The sequence below is a fragment of the Lissotriton helveticus genome, chromosome 9, assembly GCF_964261635.1.
Source record: "Lissotriton helveticus chromosome 9, aLisHel1.1, whole genome shotgun sequence".
Lineage (NCBI taxonomy): Eukaryota > Metazoa > Chordata > Amphibia > Caudata > Salamandridae > Lissotriton > Lissotriton helveticus.
The window spans coordinates 1,164,183,556-1,164,204,614 of NC_136070.1; positions in this window are offsets into that span (position 1 = coordinate 1,164,183,556).

A 21,059-nucleotide genomic window follows, 5' to 3' on the forward strand; every position below is an offset into this window, starting at 1 on the left:
CAGGTGCACAAGTTCAATCTTATCATTAGTAACCTTTCCCTGTAGTGCTTCCTGAGGGGCCCCTTCAGAGTTCATTTGCTTACTTGCAACTATTCTATGACCCTGCTCTGACCCTCACAGCAGGCTCAGAGAATATCTACAAGTATACAACAAAGGTCCTGTTAAAAAAATTACACTGCAACAGAAAGCAATTACAGACAAAACTGAAAGCACTCAGCAGGTGCAAAAGTTCAATCTTATCATTAGTAACCATTCCCTGTAGTGCTTCCTCAGGGGCCCCTTCAGAGTTCAGTTGCCTACTTGCAACTATTCTATGACCCTGCTCTGACCCTCACAGCAGGCTCAGCGAATAGCTACAAGTAGGCCACAAAGGTCCTGTGAAAAAAAATTGCACTGCAACAGAAAGCAAATTACAGATAAGGAAGCATGTGCCAGCCAGACTGGAAGTTTAAATTCAGTGACACATTAATCAACCCCAAATTAATTCATGTCAGTTGAAGCAGGGCAGGTGTGCTTGCTTTTTTCACCCCTATAATCTACAGTGATAAACCAACCAGAGGGTGGCAGTGATGTACCAGAGGGTGGCATGGGTATACCAGAGGGTGGCAGTGGTGAAACAGAGGGTGCTGTGAACCTGTGATGATGAACCAGACGTAGAAACAACATAGTCGCGGCCGTTGTGAGCCGACAAGTAAGTTCGCAATTGCAAACTGGTACACAACCCTCGCGAACTGGCAGAAACCCTTGCGAACAAAAAAATAAATAAAATTCGCGAGAATTCGCGGATTTTGCGGATTGCGAATCCGTAAATACGCAAGTTCGCAGATTGCCAATTCGCAAAATCCGCCCATGCATACAAAGACTCTCGCAGCCTCTAACATATGCTTAGTAGATTTTTACAGCTTGTCACATAGCCAAACAGACAATGTCAGAAGAATTCACATACCCATACAAAGACTCTCACACTCTCTCAAATAGCCATGTAGAGATCCTAATATTCATTTACATACCCATACATAGACTTTCACCGTCTCACATACGCATTCATAGACTGTTAGACTCGGTTAAATACCTATACAGTGTCACAATCATTCACATATGTATACAGATACTCCCACACCCTCTCAAATATCTATTCTTATACTCATACTCATACAGAGAGTCACGCCCTCTCTTAATTTGTTCTATTGTTTCATAAATAAACTATTTACTTACTGAATTAATAATTACATGATTTAATCTTGACCTTAATGTATTATTATTTTTTTCCCGGATATACAGTTTTGCAGCAGAAGAAGATCTACAATGCCTGACAAAATGGAAAAAAGAAAGAAACAGTATTATCAACTTGAAAATGAGATGTACAAACCAAATAAGGTGGAGAAAGCGCAGAGGAAAAAAGATATGCTTGTAAGAGTACTGAGCAGTTTCTCAGAAAAACATGCCATAAAATGCAAAATGTGACTACAGTCTTGTCTAAAAAGTTCACACATCAAGTGGAAAAAGCAAGGAGTATGTCTTTCTGAAAGTAGAAAATGCTCTAAGAAATCAGGGACTTTGTCATGCAGACAGAAACAGTTTAAGGAGTAAAGAGCTATAATGTTTTGAACTAGAGTAATACAAAATTTGATGTAAAGGATGAAGAAATATAGGAGGAGAAGTGCAGCTCTTAAGCAAATGGAACAAATTGAGAATGTTGTTTAGAAAGCATTTGCTTGGAAAAGGAAATTTTTTATATTAATGTTGGAAAGAATTAGGACACTAGACAAAACAGTGTTGTGTATGAAGAAAAGAACTCTTAGAAAACATCTTATTTCTAGTACAAATGTTTGCAATTTCTTTAAAGTTGAATGGAAGCATACTTCTAGCACAGAAGCCTATTTTAATGGAGAAAGCTATTTGCAAGGGAACCCACTAGGGCATGCAGTTGATTTAACTGCTTATTGTTATGAAATAAAATATGGTATTCCTGTTGCAAAAGAGGAGATGGTTCCTAGGAATGTAGTGAAAGTGGTAGCTGAAGAAGTGCAAGGCAGACGTACACAGGCCCCAGTGTACAAATGGAGATGTAGTACTATTTGCAGTATTAGTCAGGAGTCAATTGATTTATTAAAAAATAATGATACATGACTTTCCAGCCAGAAGTCTCAAACAGAAAATTTCCATTTTGGATGAAATAGATCCACGCAAAGTGAGAAAATATTAGGCCTGGGCGGAAAACTATGCTGCACTTGTGTAATTTGCTTAGTTTGCACAACTACGCGCTAAGTGAATTGCGCGTAGCACAATGCAAAAACACATAGCGTAGCGTAGCGGGCATTTTTTGCTTGCTCACAGTCCTCAACGTCAAGTTGGCGACTGCGAGCGAGCAAAATGACATCCTGGCATGACTTTTTCCTTGTTCACGATCAGCAACATCAAGTTGCCGATCGTGAGCGTGGAAAATAAACCTCCCAGCGAGATTTTCAATGCGAGTAGGTCAGGTTTCTCATATGCTCACAACCGCTAGCGATGAGAAACTACCAGTTCGCGTTGCGAAAACTGCCGCTCGAGTACAAATCTACTCGAGCTTCAGAAAACGACTGCTTACACTGTGGAAGATGCAGTTTGCAATGATTGCACAGTCCGTACAAGCATCCGGCACTGTGCAATCATTGTGAACAGCATTTCCTACTGCACTACACAGTTCATGTAGTGCTACGCATAGCTCGCGTAGTGCGAAGTGCACTTCGCGTAGCTACGCGTAGCGCTACTACGCTATCTACTCCCAGGGTTAGAGAATATACTTATTTACAGGGACATTCATTAGCATGTCTTTCAAGGAAAGTTTGTAGAAGCGGGTTTCATCATTTCAGGATGTTAGCTGTTCGCCACTCCAATATACAAACTTTGGTTAGAAGACTTTACTATATAAAAGCTCCTGCCTTATGTTTAGGAGAGATGACTAGAGTGTTATTGTATGGTACACTAGCAGAGGTAGAAACATTTTGTGAAAATATTCAGTTTCAGTTGGTCCAGGGAGGGGTTTAGGAAAAATGTAGAATTGGTTACTAAATGTGTTGAAGAAAAAGATAGAGAAATTAATACTAAACACTTTGCACAACAGATTGTAAAGTTTAACACAGTTTGCTCTGAGAAACCAAGCTATTGTCACATGCTCTCAGACACACATTCAGGCACTTTTATATCAATTGGCATACGTATAGAGATAGTCTCATAGCCTCTCACATTTCCATACAAACACTGATATACTCAATCACATAGGTATACAGAGACTTTGACATCCTTTTAGATACTCTTACAGAATTGCTCTATTCCCATTTATATAGTTATGCAGGCAATGTGATACTCATTCACATACTCATAGATAAACTCTTACATACTGTCACATATCCATACAGACACCGGTATACCCTTTCAGACACTGGTACGGACACTCTGGCATTCTGTCATATAGCGATAAAGAGACTATCACACTCTTGCACGTCCCTTTATGCAGACTGTCCCAGTCTGTCACATACCGATTAAGGGCCATATGTATCAAGGCCAAATGGGTTCGAATTTCGGCGTTTGCAAACTCATTTTCGCAAAATGGTATGTATGAAAGAATTTGGGTGCAAAATAAGGAATCGCAAAATTTGCCATTCCTTATTTTGCGATTGCATTTAAGGAATCGCAAATTTTGCGATTCCTTAAATGCAATGTGTTAAGCAAAAAAGAATTCCAAAATGCCCTTAAGGAATCGCAAATTACCACCAACTTCTAGTTGGTGGTAAGTTGCGATTTCCTTGAAAAATGCACATTTCAGCATTTTTCAAAGTGCCATGTGACGCACATACATGCCCTTAGGGCATGTATGTGCACCTCATGTGCACCCATGCTTATATCAGGGGTGCAACAGGGTGTCCTTTGGACACCCCTGCACCCTTGAAATTATTCTCAATTTGCGATTTGCAAATTGCGAATCGCAAATTGAGAAAAAAATTCCCATTCCTCCCGATGGGCCTCCTGGCCCATAGAAATGAATGGGAAAGTATTCCTTAATTGCGAATTCGCAATTTGCGAATTCGCAATTAAGGAATATCAAGAAATCACTAGAAAATTTTGTTTTTCTTGATACATACCATTTTGCGATTCTGAAATAGCGATTTCTTAAAAATCGCTATTACAGAATCACAAATTGGTTCCTTGATACATATGGCCCAAAGTCCTTATTTGTTCCTTTGGATATACCTATACAGACTGCTTGACACTCATTCACATACCCATTAAAAGACTCTCACCCCCTTTCACATACTCATAAAGACACTGTCATATCCTCTGATATACCCATATAATACTGAAAACTTTGCACAACAGATTGTAAAGTTTAACACAGTTTGCTCTGAGAAACTAAGCTATGTTTGTATTTGTTATCATCGCATTCACTACAAAACACAAACTCGCAATGTAGTTGTATACTCTAAAGCTAAAAAATAGAACAATGATCAGTGGCAAGAATGTATTTGTTGAGGAAAGATTTGATTTGTCCACATAGTACATTATATGAAAGTACTGCTATGATAAGTTAGAGAATAATGAAATGCCATATAGAGCTAATTGAAATAATTTAGAATTGGTGTGTATTCCAGAAAAGTTTAACATATTAAATATTTATGAATCATTTCTAATTCTGTCTATATATCCATTCAAAGCCATTATTTGTATGTAGCCACAGAGAGGAAAATTACATCCAACTGAGCTCCAGAAAGGTCTAAAAGAGTTGTGTATTTACCTTTAGATTTTAAGCGACTATAGCAACTATAGAGGTAAATAAAGATACTGAAGTACCTATTATTATTGTTGTGAATGGCATTCTACCAAAAAGTAGGAAAATATAGCAAGAGTTAGTAGATATTAATAAGGCTAAAAAAGCAACACTCTACCTAGCAAAAAATTATATTTACCATAGAGATGTTGCTGTTGCTGACAATGTCATTTGTATAGAGGATGAGACATTAGCATCCAGTGGACAGACTGAAAAAGTGGATAAATCCAGATGTGAACAAATGTATGAACTCATTGGTGATGCTATTGAGCTGTTTCAAATTAAACAAGCAAGAGCTCGCTGTTTCCCTAGGAGCAGGAGGCAGCTAAGACGACTGTGCTGTACAGATATCATCAGCTGAATACCGCTCAACACAACTATATTTAGAGGATCCAATATTTCATGAGTGAATTCCGTATATATTCTATCTTTTGTTTGAAAGTGACTTCTCTGGACTTTCACATGCTGTGAATCAAATATTGAAGACAAGGGTTAATCTTCAAAGTCTCACAGCAAAATAATTTGTTGATAAAGTTCTAGAAAAAGATGAAAACTTTCATATATTTTGTCAATATTACACCAACGAGTAACGGTTTTGTCGACATGGAGAACTGAAAAGCATGCTTTGAAACCTAGGTGCGGCAACTTGGTTTGATACTATTTGTTGTACTGAATATGCATGGGATAACCTGCTTGGATTTGTAAGAGAGGCAAACGCAAACATTGAGGACATTAATGTAAAGACAGCAGGAGAACGTTGCTCTTTAGATCCTGCTAACGTTTGCAGATATTGTAACCACGGGTTCCAAGCCATATTATCTTTTATCTGTAACAAAAGTAAGCCTCCTCTTAGTGAAGTAACTGTTTTCTTTTAATGTAAAGAGTACAAAGGAAGAGGTGCTCCTCATATTTATATGCTGTTATGGATAAAAGATGCTCCCAAATTTGGGACAGACAGTAATGATTCTGTGCTGTCTTTCATACAGCAGTATGTGACATGCGCCATTCCAAAACATACTACTGACAAATACCTCAAAGAAAAAGTTCTGCATTTCCAAACACAAAGATGTGGAAAGTACTCTCGTCATAAATACAGAAGTAAAGGAAAATTTTACAAAAGATTTTTTGTTTGGTTTCCACAACCGGGTATTTCACAAGGAAGAGTCAACAGCTTTTTGTCTGCAATGAGAGATACAATAACAGGGAAATCACCAAAAAAAATTCACAACCTAAAAAGAACGGAGTCTTTCAAGTTTTTTATGATATAATGCTATAATTCTCAAAATGTGGAATGCAAATATGGACATTCATTTTGTTGTAGACAACTCCATTGCTGTTGCTCATTATGTGACTTCCTAGATGACGAAATTCACAGAAGACTGAACTAAAAGAGATGTGGCAGGAGATTTCTGTAGAAAAGAGTTGAACAAAAAAGTTGTACAGCTTTAGTTTAAAAATGCTAGCCCATAGGAAGATGGGACAATTTGGTTGTTGTGACAGGTTGACCTCGGCCAGTTTATTCTCAAAGTCTAGGGGAATTGTTTGGGTAAGTCTAGGACTAGCATGCACGTGAAACAGAGTGTTAAAGTCTTTCCTAGAAATTCTGTATCTGGTGGAGTTTGACCCGGAAAGTACAGATATAGTAAAACCAAACATCTTGCATATATCATACCCAAGAAGGAGTGTACACTTAGAAAACATGTGCCTATATGACATTCTTCAGTACTACAGATACAGAAGCAATGTAAAAGAAAACATAGAATAAGGAAAACTTGCAATTTTTGGATGTGATGGTTGCTTAGTAAAACATGCAAAAGGAAATCTCATTAAAGGAAACGCAGTTGCCAAACTCAAGAGAAAAGAGTCTTTTTCTATTTGGCACTTCTTCAACTTTTCAAACCTTGGCATGCAGAATCTGAATTACATGGAGGGTATGATTTATATATAGATTCATTTAATGCTGTGAAAGACACTATTCAATGATAAGTCTTCCAAAATTAAATGCAAATATTAAGCAATGAGATTCAGCAAGAAGAAACAATTGCTGCACAGATAGCTAAGGACAGTTCTCAAAGTAGTCAAAGTTCTGCTCCACTCAGTCAAGATCGTCTTGCACCACCTATTATTGAAAATAGCTATGAATGAGGTGAAAAGTGTAATGGAACAAGCTAGACACAAAACTATAGATCTGGAGCAGTTAGTTTCACAACTCAATAATGAACAGGAGATTTATATGGAAGTAACAGACAAAATAGAACATGGATTTGTCCTCAAGGAAAAACATTGGAATTGTTCATCCTTTAAACCAATTGTACTGTATTTCAATGGGCAAGCTGGTGCGGGAAAAAGCTTTTTAACAAGCATTTTGACTACCTACCTACAACACAGTCAAATGTGTCATGTGTAGGATCAGCACCAATTGGATTAGCTGCACACCGTATTAAAGGAATTACTCTACATTGGCTATTAATGCTACCTGTAGAACATGATACAAAGCTGGAGTACCAGAAGATTTCTGGCGAACCATCTCATGAGGTACCAAGAGTTTTGAAGAAGATGAAGCTTTTAATCATCGATGAGGTAAGTATTGTTTCAAATGTAATGCTAGCTTTTGTTCACTTAAGAATGCAACAGCTTTTAAGAACAGACTACAACATTCTCTTTGGAGGAAAGCATTTAATTGTGTTTGGTGACTTGCTGCAACTAACCCAGGTAAAAGGAAATCCTGTTTTCAAGACACTTCGGCATCAGCAAACTTATAATTCATTAGGGAGTATTGGAAATGTAAATATTTGACAGAATTTTCAATACAAGGAAGTATTGAAAAATATGCTTTAACTAATAATTATTCCCCGAAGTACAAAGAAGAAGTCTAAGTGTAACAGACTGTTGGCACTTTCGTTTAGGATTTAAAGATAGTGAGAACTTAATACTTTGACCTGAAGAAGCCCTTGTAGGGTGAAACGCGTTGGCTGTGCCTACTTGTTTTTGAAGAAACCGAAGTAAAGAATTTTCCTGCTTACACAGAAATACATTGTATGGAATATTATTGAACATTGAAACGTTTCTTTAAGATTGTATTGCTTCTCATCTTTTTGTTGAAACTGTATTTAATTTATGACCATGTGGCAGCTGGTTGTTTGAGGTGGGCAATACACGATTTGTGACACAAGAGTGGCTATACTGGGGGGTGCAGTTCTTTTAGTCTTGCTGCCTTTCTTTGCCTTTAAAGTTTGAAAAATATGCATCAAGAATCCCATGGTATATATTGTAATATTTTGCTGCAACTAACCCAGGTAAAAGGAAATCCTGTTTTCAAGACACTTCGGCATCAGCAAACTTATAATTCATTAGGGAGTATTGGAAATGTAAATATTTGACAGAATTTTCAATACAAGGAAGTATTGAAAAATATGCTTTAACTAATAATTATTCCCCGAAGTACAAAGAAGAAGTCTAAGTGTAACAGACTGTTGGCACTTTCGTTTAGGATTTAAAGATAGTGAGAACTTAATACTTTGACCTGAAGAAGCCCTTGTAGGGTGAAACGCGTTGGCTGTGCCTACTTGTTTTTGAAGAAACCGAAGTAAAGAATTTTCCTGCTTACACAGAAATACATTGTATGGAATATTATTGAACATTGAAACGTTTCTTTAAGATTGTATTGCTTCTCATCTTTTTGTTGAAACTGTATTTAATTTATGACCATGTGGCAGCTGGTTGTTTGAGGTGGGCAATACACGATTTGTGACACAAGAGTGGCTATACTGGGGGGTGCAGTTCTTTTAGTCTTGCTGCCTTTCTTTGCCTTTAAAGTTTGAAAAATATGCATCAAGAATCCCATGGTATATATTGTAATATTTTGATGGATATTGGAGTTGGACTTCTGAAAAAGGAAGATAAGGTACTGTAGAAACTCAACTTATTAAAAAACTATTTACGTCTGAGAAAACAGCACCACAGCTAATGTTCAATTTGATTGAAAAAGGAAAATCAATATTTTGTTTAATGGCTGTACTTCACGAGTGGGCCATTTTTAATGAAGAAATGCTTAAACTGAAGAAGAAAGAAATGTTAGAAGTTACAGTTATTGACAACATAGAACACCAGGGAGTCACAATAGTGCTAAATAAAAAACTTCAGGGAAAACTAATTCATTAGATTCATTAGAAAAATCTGAATCTAAGTCTGTTGGATTAGAGAAGTGTTTATGTGTGTGTAAAAACGGTACAGTAATTTTTCAGCATAATTTAAATGTTGAGGAAGGATTAGCAAATGGTGCAATGGGTAAAGTTATTAATGTAATGTATTGTCCAAATAGGAATGAGATTGAATGAGATTGAATACTTGCCAATAAAATTGTATCAATTTGGTGGCATCAAACAGATTGGTCGAAGTGCTGTACGTTTTTTACTGGTGAAAGATGCGTGCAGCGCAAGCAGCTTCCTGTCTCTCTAGCTTATGCTGTAACTATCCATAAATCACAAGGTTTAAGTGTAGATGCAGATTTTATTAATATTGGAAGTACTATATTTAAAGAAGGTATTTCATATGTAACAGTGTCTTGAGTTAGAAAATTGTCCGGTTGATGTTGCTGAAAAGAACGTGCTGATAGTCATTGTGTTACAGAATACAATAGGTAAAAAAGTGTATATGCCAGTTACTTAGGACAGTATCCTATTAATGAGAAACAAATATTCCATCCTAAGCGGAAAATTAGTAAGCAATCAATGGATGTTCCTTTAAAGAAGTAAAAAAAATAAGAAAGAAGGTGTTAAAATGGAAAAATTTCAAATTGACTGTGATATTGTAGGTTTTCAGCTGGAAAACAGTAATGGTGTCAACTGGTATGCATATGTGGTTCTCAATGTACTCTTCCATTTACCGGATTTTGTAAATGAAATTCATGATAAATGAGACAATAGAATTTGCTCTCATCTGTGTACTTTGCTGGAATGTTTTTCTAGTGATAGGACTGTAGTACATTTGAAATACAGTAGATATGCATAGTGGATCTGTAGTATTTTCTCTCAACAGTCAACAAGACACCCAGGAATTTTTTATGGTGATACTTGGATGTTTGGCAGAAGAAGAAGTTAATATTGATGAAATATTTGAACTGAGTTACACATGGAACCATGATTGTGAAGTATGCTCCTTTACAACTACTGCTCAATCAATTTGGAAAGATGTATCTACTTAACTTTACCAGATTGCAAAACTGTGTCTTTTGACAGGCTAATGAATAATGCAAACCAAAATGTGACCTGCTCAAAATATAGATCAGATTGTGTGACTACCTTGCGGAAACAGAGATATGGAAAATATGTTATATTGATGCAGACCTAATCAATCAAAATTAGAAACTGAAATTACAAACTTCAAAGCAGGACAAAATTCAATTTATGGAAAAATGTACACAACAATGGCTATTATCTTTCATGAATTTCTTTATATAACTTCAGGACACTGCACTGTGTATTTGGAAAATTCAAGTAGATGGACAGAATGCAATGACAGGAAGTTTGCTTTCAAACAAAAACTACCTTTCAAACATCCATTGATTATTAATTAAAATTCATAAAAGTACAGTTAAAAGCACAGTCGATATATCACATATTATGAAACTAGGAAGTCATAAATTTGTACAATAAATAGTGTATATCATAAAACATACTACTTTTAGTGTATATAGCCAGATATTTACATATTAACAGTAGTATTCAAATATAGGGCACTCTTAAAAAATTACGCAACTAGAGCTATGATAGCTGGATAAGCCAGCATCTGTAGATGGAGGAAATTAGGCAGGCACTGGTAAAAACCCCATGATCTTAAAATGGGCAGCAAATAGCTCTTTCGTGGGTAGTGGTAAATGGGACAAAATAACACCAGATGATGAAAGGTCTGTTGTGCGGTGCCATCACAAGGACAGGTTAAAATAGAATTTACAGTCAAAATGTTCAGGAGGGAAGAAAAAACTGCATCATATTGAGCCCAACCGAAAGCTGGTGAGCTGTGATCTCTCCAACTAATTTTTAACTAGGGTGAGATATAGCTCAAAACCAGGGTTTATTTTCTTATCTAACAGGCTTTTATAATCAGTTCCTCCTGGGCCCTAGTTTACCTTACTTTAGTGACTAAATAAAAAAACGTCATTCATCCTTATCCTGTCAGCTTTCCAATAAACTGAGTGGCATAACACAATTCAGGATACTCCAACTTAATTGCCAGATCTCTGACATAAGCCAGCCATGGGTTCAAAGCCCCAAATCACAGTTGAGGCAACCCTGGATTACTTCCTTATTAAAGGCTGTATTGTCCCCGCACCAGACGGAGATCCAAAAGAGAAGTGGGGCAAGTTTGATGGAGTCTTTGACGAACCCCGAACCAGTTTATCATGAATAAAAGTGCTTGGGCTAACTGGCCCACCCTAAGTAATTTTCAACAAAACTCTGCACCTTAGTGCAGTTCTGATTACCCCAAATAGCTGCACCATAGTTGAGCACCTGCAGGCATTTCATCCTATAAATTTGGAGCAGATAAACTATAGGTGTATTTCCAATAGATGCAGACAACTTGGTTAAACTGCTTACAAGGACTTCAGTTTCGTTATTGATTAAAAGTAACACACATGTATGGGAAGGAGCTAGCTTGACAGTAACTGGGTCCTTGATAGTTATAGGACTCCTTCATACAACCCATTAAAAGGGTTTTAGATATGTTGGTATCCAGATCAATATCATCCCTAAAATGTACAAACATATCCACCATCCCCTAAGAATGTTTGTTGTGCAGGACAACAAAACTGTGTCATCTACATATAGAAAGGAGGGAACAGAAACCAAATTGACTCTGGGCATGTCCTTTCCATTGGAGATCATAAATGGATTCAGGCCATTAACATACAATAAAAATAGGAGAGGCGCCAAAACAAGCACTTGCCTAACTCCTCTCGGAAGATTAAGGGGGTCTGTACACTCCCCATCCTGTCCGTACCTAACAGTAGTAGCTATACCAGAGTGCATATCATGTAAAAATTCCAACGGGGGATTTAGACAATCCCAGGTCAGCTAATGAAGACACATATTTGACCTATTCACTTGGTCAAAAGCACTGCTTAAATCCATGAATGCTAAATGGATAGGGCTATTCTTTGCAGTGGCGTAGGAAGGGGGGTGCGGTGGGTGCGGTCCACCCTGGGTGTCATCACTAAGGGGGGTGGCAAAATGGCAAAAATATGTTTTAAACACATATTTTTGCCATTTTGTCAAGCCGGGGGGCACAAGAAATCTTCCGCACCAGGCACCACCTGACCATGCTACGCCATTGATTCTTTGCTACCAAATATTTCACAATGAGCAGATTTAGGTTGAGACATTGTTCCATTGTTTCCTTGCCCTTCCTAAACCCATACTGGACAGGGTTCCAATTGTTATTAGTCCAGGCCCACTCTTCAACTCGCACCTTAATAATACTTCCTGCCACCGTTACAATTGAATTTAACAGGGAGATGGGCTTCTAGCAGTTAGGGTCTTGCCTGTCCAGTTTTTTAAAGACAGGCACTATTGTGGCTAATTTCCACTCCTTAGGAATAGCACTTTCTGCAGCTACATTGAGTAAGTGGATGGGCCCAGAATGGGCTGTTTAATTTATATAGGTCCTGGGGGACACCGTTGGGGAAGGGGGACTTGTAAGTGGGGATCGTCTTGATTGCCTCCCATACCTCCTCCATCCCAAAGCTATATGTTCACCATTTTCGATGGGGCCCATTAGATAGCAGAGAAATGAGTTAATCACTGCTCCGTTGAGACAGTTGTACCTATATCCTCCGGGACATCTAGTGGCAAGCTCTTACCCTTAACTATCTCCTAGAAACCTGGAATCATTCTTGGCATAAGCACTCATTAGTCTATCCCATGTCTCTTCCTTCATCTTTTGCTTCCTATGTTTCAGGGCCAGCCTATAGTTTGCTCTAGCCCGTGTAATATCTGCTTGGATTGTTGGCTTCGCATTTAGAGCCTCTAAAGTCACTTGTTTGCTATCCTACAGTTATGATCGAACCACCTGATTTTTTCCTGCTTCCCTGGGATGGAGAGGCCCTTCATGATCTGGTTGGCTGAATGATTGAAAGACCCAAAGGCAACCAGAACCTCCTCAGGAGAAGGGTCAACCATGAGCAGTGGGTCCATAAGCTGGCTAAGGTTTGCGCTAACTAAGGACATGAACAACAAAGGAATCCAAATGTTCTGCCACCTAATTCTAAGCCCCTTATCTTTAGTACTCAGGCCTATCAAACCTGGATTCCTTGCTCTAACTTCTCCCAGAGAAAGTGGTAGTTCGAACATTATGGGGTTATGATCGCTATAACAAGTGTGCATTGCATTTCGTGATTGGACCCTCACTCCCATTGACCATAAGAGGAATACAACATTAATTATTGTTCCCTCTCGCCATCCTATAAAGGTGGGTTTATGACTAAAACCTTGCCCTGCTGATGTTCCTAGGTCAATTGAGTATGTCTGGCATATGGCTCTTATCAGCCTCCAACTTCTTTCATCAACCTCTGTAGGGTCTATGAGCTATGCTTCCCTCTCAAATGGGTTCTCATATAGGGAGGGCTGACCTAACCTGGCGTTAGTCACCAACATTTCTTAATTCTGCAACATAGAAGAGCCCTGGTGTCCAAACTAGTCAGCAAACTAAATAGTGCTGTAATTTGACATCCCATATTCATCATTGAATTAAAAAAATGTATCAAAAAGATGTTAGCATTTTGTGATACCACGACCCATAAAATCTGAATCCCCCCATGTCTAACAGGGACAACTGTGGTTTTAAACAATTTAAACAATACACGGATCAAGATAGCCAATACACCTTGGGTTCTCCACCCAACGACAGCTTTTGCAGGTACATAGAGGCACTCACACCTGTCCACAAAAACTGGCTTGAGGGCCCACATTTCTTGTAGTAATATTCCATCATATGGTTCGATCAAATGTAACCATTCAGTATGCATTACCATAGATACAACTCCTGCAACATTTCGATTAGCAATTTTAAGGGCTGAATAACCAGTTGCTTGCGATTCGATGCTAACATTATTGTCTAATAATACTGGTAACAGTGATTTCTCCCCCTTGTTACTTTCAACAAGAGCAGCAGGCATTTAAGGGAGTCAATCACAGCCATTAAGAATAGCCAGTGTAAGGAACCTATTGGCAGTAGGGATGGGAGGGTTATTCTGAATACCAAGTGGGAAGGGTTGGCTATTACTGCTTGTGGGCCCAAAATGTTCATAGAAAAAACACAATGATTTGATTTCCAATTCCGACGACATTCAGTCGCCGGTATTGGGAGCTGTGTATTACCTGCCTTGCCAGCAGAAGGTATCTGCAGTTAACAACAATACAATCCCCAGCTTGCTGTTTTCTACCTGGTCCCACCCACCCCACCCTTCTGGGAAATAGAATATCCCTAAGCTCTCTCACATGAAATTGGGCATTTTTCCAAAGACAGTGGCAAACTTTGTTACGTAGTTTGAGAGTAGATTCCTTGGAGGATAGGGGGAGATCAGGGACCCCTGTCAAAACTACTACGACATGCAGGCGGCATTCAAATGGTAAATTTAATGTAGGCAAGGTAGCTCTCTTCTGGGTGCAGATACCTAAGCATTTCCCATCCCTCCTACTATTCCTTGTTTCTCCACCTGCACCCAAATTCATTGGTGCTGACTCACTGCTGCCCAGAGGGGGAATGAGAAGGCCAGACAACTGGGCAATACTTGCCCCTGTATTTTGTACAAGAGGCTTTGAGTTAGCATTCAGGCAATGGAATTCTTCAGCGCTAAGAATTCTTGGGAAGGCTGCCTCTGGCCTCATCCGGGAATCGCTATCACTAGGATGACCAAGAGTAAGATCTAATTTTGTAGACTAAGCACTAAGCAATGATTCTATGTTTTATAACTTACTATACAAAAGAGCTAAACATTTGTCAATTAGTTATTTACATTTTCCCTCCTCCAAGTCCCAATTAATGAGGGCCAAGTCCCTGGCTGGCTCTCCGTCAATTTCCTTGGGCAGTTTCTTTTACCTATCATTTCACATGCTCAGTTTTCCAGCTGGTGGTACTTTTACATTTCTTTTTAGTGGCTGGTGCACAGTCACTACAATGTTAGTGCTCTTCCCTACTATTCACCATATTGTCTACTTCAGGTGCACATGTGAAAATTGTTAGCACCAAAGTGGAAACAGAATTATTCCTTGAAGTGTTACTGGGCTTCATAGGCTCTACAGGAGGATGTTTAAACAACACTCAACAAGATTTATTACTTTGGAGATCTTCCTCACCACACGTGCCAGATAGGTATCCAGAGTGTTCACAGGGCGGGGTAGAGTAGGCTAACCTTACCCATAACCATTTCCTTTCCCTGGCCCTTTTTGTGCCTTCTCATATCCAAATACAAATCCCAAAAACCACAGAGTTGCCCAGCCTCCTCCGGGGTTTGACAGGTTCAGGATGGGCTTGCCCTTGGCCCAGGGTTTGCCTGGGCATGGCCCACATGCGTCCCGCACTGCAGGAGTCGTCTTGACACTTTAAGCACTTCAGCAGCAGGAGACGGCTGTTGACAATCCCCTCCTCTCAGGGCTAGGGACTCTGGTATGTGGAGTCCTCCGTGGTTGAAACACTTTCAGGCACCCAGCACACTGCATCCAGCACCCAAGGAGTCTTCTCGGCGCGTTAAGTGCATCGTCAGCAGGAGGCGATTGTTGACAGGCCCCCTCATCTCAGGGCTAGGGACTCTGGTATGTGGAGTCCTCCTGAGATAAAATACCTTCAGCCCCCCAGCTTTCTGCAATGCAATCTTCAAAATGTAGTCTTATTCTACTTCAATTAATAGACCATTTCAGTATGATATCATTATATATATATTATATATATTATATATATATTCATTTAAATTAGTTGAGAACCTTTAGCAGGAAAAACTTGTTTCGTATTTGCAGTGAGTGTGATGCATGCTGTGACTCATTTAGAGAGTAATACTGTGCAGTTCTGTTTTTTTTTCTACAATCTATATGAGTGTGTTTTTTCCCCACTGTTCAACGATGATTATTTATACAGTACATTATGTTTGATGTACAAGCATAAAAGCTGAGAACAGAAAATGATATGGTACAAACAGATGTGTTTGCCAGCGTTACAGTTGTGTACTGCTTATATATTAATATACATGATTATTTTTCAATAATTTGAACTTTACTGTGAAATTTTTAAATACATCTTAGTAACATGTTTTTGGTTTTATCTCTTTTATAAAAGACCAATGGATTCAATTTTTGGAGCTGTTTCATTATTGATTCTGTATATCATTGTTATAAACTTTAACTAGACAAAGTAACAGACACCCTAGGACTCACTGATGCAGACACTAACATACCCTTGCAAACATTAATGCATTCACTTATATATTCACCTACTTAGTTATACAGACACTCACACACTAGGATTCTCTAATACATACCCTAACACACTGATGGACACACTCATGCATTAACTAACATTCACTCATTCAGAGATACACAGAGACACACACTACAATTCATATAGAATGTGACATATCCTAGCTCTCCCTAATGTATACACAACACACCTACAGACACTGTGATGCATTAAGTGACATGCTTACTCACTCAGTCATATACAGACTAACACACCCTAGGTCCCTGCGATAGATACTCTGACACAGCCATGGACACAGTTGTACATTAACTGATACTCACTCACTTAGTCCTAGTCACTCTGACACACCCTGGTTCTCAGTAATTGATACACTGACACACCCATGGATACGCTGCTGCATTAACAGGCATACTCATCACTCAGTGATACACACTCTAACACACCCTAGGTCTCCCTAATACATACACTAACACGCTCATGGACACACTGGTTCATTCTCTAATAAAACCACCAACTCACTCATATACACACTGAGACACTCTTGGACTAACTGATACATACACTGACATGCCCATGGACACACCAATCCATTCACTAACACATTCAAACAGTTACTCATACACACCTTGAAACACTTTAGGACTAACGGATGCATACATGGACACACCCATGGATTCACTAATGCATTCACTGACACACTCACACACTTACTTCTACACACCCTGAGACAATCCAGCACTCCCTAATACATACTCTGACGCACCCATGAACACACTGATGCATTAACTAACATTCTCTCTCACTCAGTCATAGACACACTGAAACACCCTAGATTTCACTAATAAATACACACAAGGACAAACTAATGCATAAACTGCCATCCTCTCACTCAGTTATACACACGGTGACCACTCTACAACACACTAATGCATACACTGACAAACCCATTGACACATTGATCTATTAACTGACATACTCACTCCTTCAGTTCTATACACTATGACATACCCTAGGTCTCACTAATACATACACTAACACAGCCATAGACACACTGATGCATTCTTTCACCAAATCACAGAGTCACTTATATACTCACTGCAACTCTCTGGGACTAATTTATTCATACACTGACACACTCATGGATTCACTAATGCGTTTAATAAGACACTCTCACACTTATACACTCCCTCAAACAACATATGACTGGCTAAAGTACACAGTGACACACCCATGAACACACTGGTGTTTCAAGTGGCATACTTACTAAATCAGGCATACAGACAATCGTGCACTCTAGATCTTACTAATAGATACACACACCTATTGATTCACCAAGGCATTCAGTTAAACACTCACACAATTACTTCCACACACCCTGAGTGTCCCAAAAAGTCAGTGAGTCTGTTAGTGTGTCAAAGGGAGTAGCGGTGTGTATAGTAGTGATTCCTAGGAGTCACTAATATATACACTGAGAAGCTCTTTAACACACTAATGAACTCACTGAGTTACTTAGACTGGTATTCATACACAAAGAAACATACTGAATACTAACTGATTCATATACTAATACACCCATACAGACACAATTATACACCATATTTGCAATGAATAAGTGACACAAAGACCATTAATTCTTTTTAGATTATTTGGCTATGTTCTAAAAATAACCTTTTTTGTTAACTGCATTTATTTCATTTTTGTGATGGATTAATGTACCCCAAAAAAACTTGGTACTACTTAACTATTAAAAAATCTGTTCCAGGTCAATGGACATGAAATCACTATCAGAAATAAAGGAATCAAATGTGGATGGTGATTAGAAAAAAGTTAGCAAGGATGAGTATTAACAGCATGTAAATACTCTGCAACAGAGGTCGTGTTTAGTCGAACAGCCATATGACACCGTAAAAATCAGGTGGCCATGTCTGCCGAATTGGGGGCCAGAGAAGTACACCATTATGGTTCCTGAGATGGATGGTCCCACAACAGTCGCAGATGAAAGAAAAGAATGGGAAGCAGTTTCCTTCTCAGTCAGCATCCTCGGATACAGTGTATCGTAGATATTCTTGACATTCCTCCACACAGAAGAGGTGCCATGAATGTACTGGTCGGCTGTTCTGCAAAAAAGTTCTTTGCCACAGATGTTGCATTTGACAATTTTACCTGATAATTTATCTCACCTGGTGGTATACTGAAGTATCGCCAGATGTCACTTTTCTTCCACCATTGTGCAGACTGTTCTTGTTCCTCCTCATTCTCCAGCAGAACAGGATCTTCAGCACAATCCCGAGTTGATGCTGCAGCCATTGTAAATAGTTGTTCACTTTTATTATAGTGAAAACAGCAGACTCACCCAGTTATGTCCTCCTGACTCTGTTTCTCAATAAAGCTTGATGTTTCGGATGGGGTTTGATGGGGAACAAAAGGTGTGGTCCATATGTATCCAATCAAATGAGGAGATTCTTCTTCGGGCCAACTACCCCTTCAGTAAGTCCCACACAGTGGGATTGCTAAGAGGTCTTCAGAGGCCACGCCTCCTTTCTCCACCACTCTGAAAATGTGCCTCCTGTCGCACTACTGGTTGGGTAGGCTAAAATTACAATGGAAGTATCTTTAATCTACTCCTTGCTCAGAAAGGGATCCCCTTCATTTATGTGGGTTTCCCAGCCTCAAGCTTTATAACTAACCATACCTTGCCACACAGCAACAATGTTAGGGTTCAACTTGAAAGAAAAATCATGCTTATTAACTTATGGCCCATTTTAGAGTTTGGCGGACGGGGTACTCCATTGCTAACATTACACACTAAATCCTTGGTACGCCTGCCTCATTTAGAGAAAGACGGGCCTACAGTATTCTGTCGACAGATCCCTATTCTGTTCAGTCAACAGAATATTTCTTCCAATGGGCCAACAGAATACGAGCCATCAGACATGGAACATTGCACTGGCCACCATATTTAGGGGCTCATTAGGATGGCGGACGGAAGAGCCACCGCGGCCCTGGAGTAGGCGGAAAAAGCCTTTTCCGTGTCCGCCTGCCTCGGATACTCCGTCCGCCATATCAGGATAGGAAAACGTGTCCAATTTCCGTCCGCGACGGAAAAGCACGCACCGCCGCCGAACTACACACGACCACGTGGCGGACGGAACACATCCGGAGGCCCCGCCGTACGTACTGACGTCTAAGACCGTCCCCCAAATCAAGATGGCGGAAAATACACATAAAACCGCAGCGGAAAAACAACCTGTCTGAACACGGCGGAATCCCCACAGCGAACGTAGGTGACATAGCAGAGATACCCACCGCAAGCAGACCACCACCATGGACCCAGCGCTACACGCTTTCCCGATGCTCTTCGCGATCCACCACGTCCTAGTCATGGCCCACTATCGACGACGACGCAGGTATGGCACAAACCATTGGCTGTCTGGAGGGGAATACCAGCAAGGGACGTGACGTAGGGAGGGGGAGTGTCATGTTACCGAAACCACTGATGAGAAGCAAATACGAATACACATTTGTAGTACGCAAGCAGGAATGACAACGACAGACCACGAGACTTGATAGACTACCTTTATTGTACAAAATAGGGGTATAATCACAGTGTATGCGTGAGCATGGGCAAAGTGGGCACCAGAGCAGCTACATCATTGGCAGTTAACGAGAGGGCAGAATGCAGTATCAGAGCATCAACAGGGCATTGTGGAGTACAGAGCAGGTACATCATAGGCAGTAAACGAGAGGGCAGAATGCAGTATCAGAGCATCAACAGGGCATTGTGCAGTACAGAGCAGGTACATCAGAGGCAGTAAACGAGAGGGCAGAATGCAGTATCAGAGCATCAACAGGGCATTGTGCAGTACAGAGCAGGTACATCATAGGCAGCACGTGAGAGGGGCTAAGTGCATCAACAGTCCATTGCACAGAGCAGGTCCATCAGAGGCAGCACGTGAGAGGGGCTAAGTGCATCAACAGTCCATTGCACAGAACATGTCCATCAGAGGCAGCACGTGAGAGGGGCTAAGTGCATCAACAGTCCATTGCACTGAACAGGTTGATCAAAGGCAGCATATGAGAGTGCAGAATGCAGTATCAATGCATCAACAGGGCATTGTGCAGTACAGAGCAGGTACATCATAGGCAGTTAACGAGAGGGCAGAATGCAGTATCAGAGCATCAACAGGGCATTGTGGAGTACAGAGCAGGTACATCATAGGCAGTAAACGAGAGGGCAGAATGCAGTATCAGAGCATCAACAGGGCATTGTGCAGTACAGAGCAGGTACATCATAGGCAGCACGTGAGAGGGGATAAGTGCATCAACAGTCCATTGCACAGAGCAGGTCCATCAGAGGCAGCACGTGAGAGGGGCTAAGTGCATCAACAGTCCATTGCACAGAGCAGGTCCATCAGACGCAGCACGTGAGAGGGGCTAAGTGCATCAACAGTCCATTGCACTGAACAGGTCCATCAGAGACAGCACGTGAGAGGGGCTAAGTGCATCAACAGTCCATTGCACTGAACAGGTTGATCAGAGGCAGGAAACGAGAGTGCAGAATGCAGTATCAGAGCATCAACAGGGCATTGTGCAGTACAGAGCAGGTACATCATAGGCAGTTAACGAGAGGGCAGAATGCAGTATCAGAGCATCAACAGGGCATTGTGCAGTACAGAGCAGGTCCATCAGAGGCAGCACAAGTACGTGTCCCTACCAACCCGTCACAGGAACCACAAGAGTGCCACGCAGTTCTCAATGGACACACCATGTGAAATAACATTTGAGT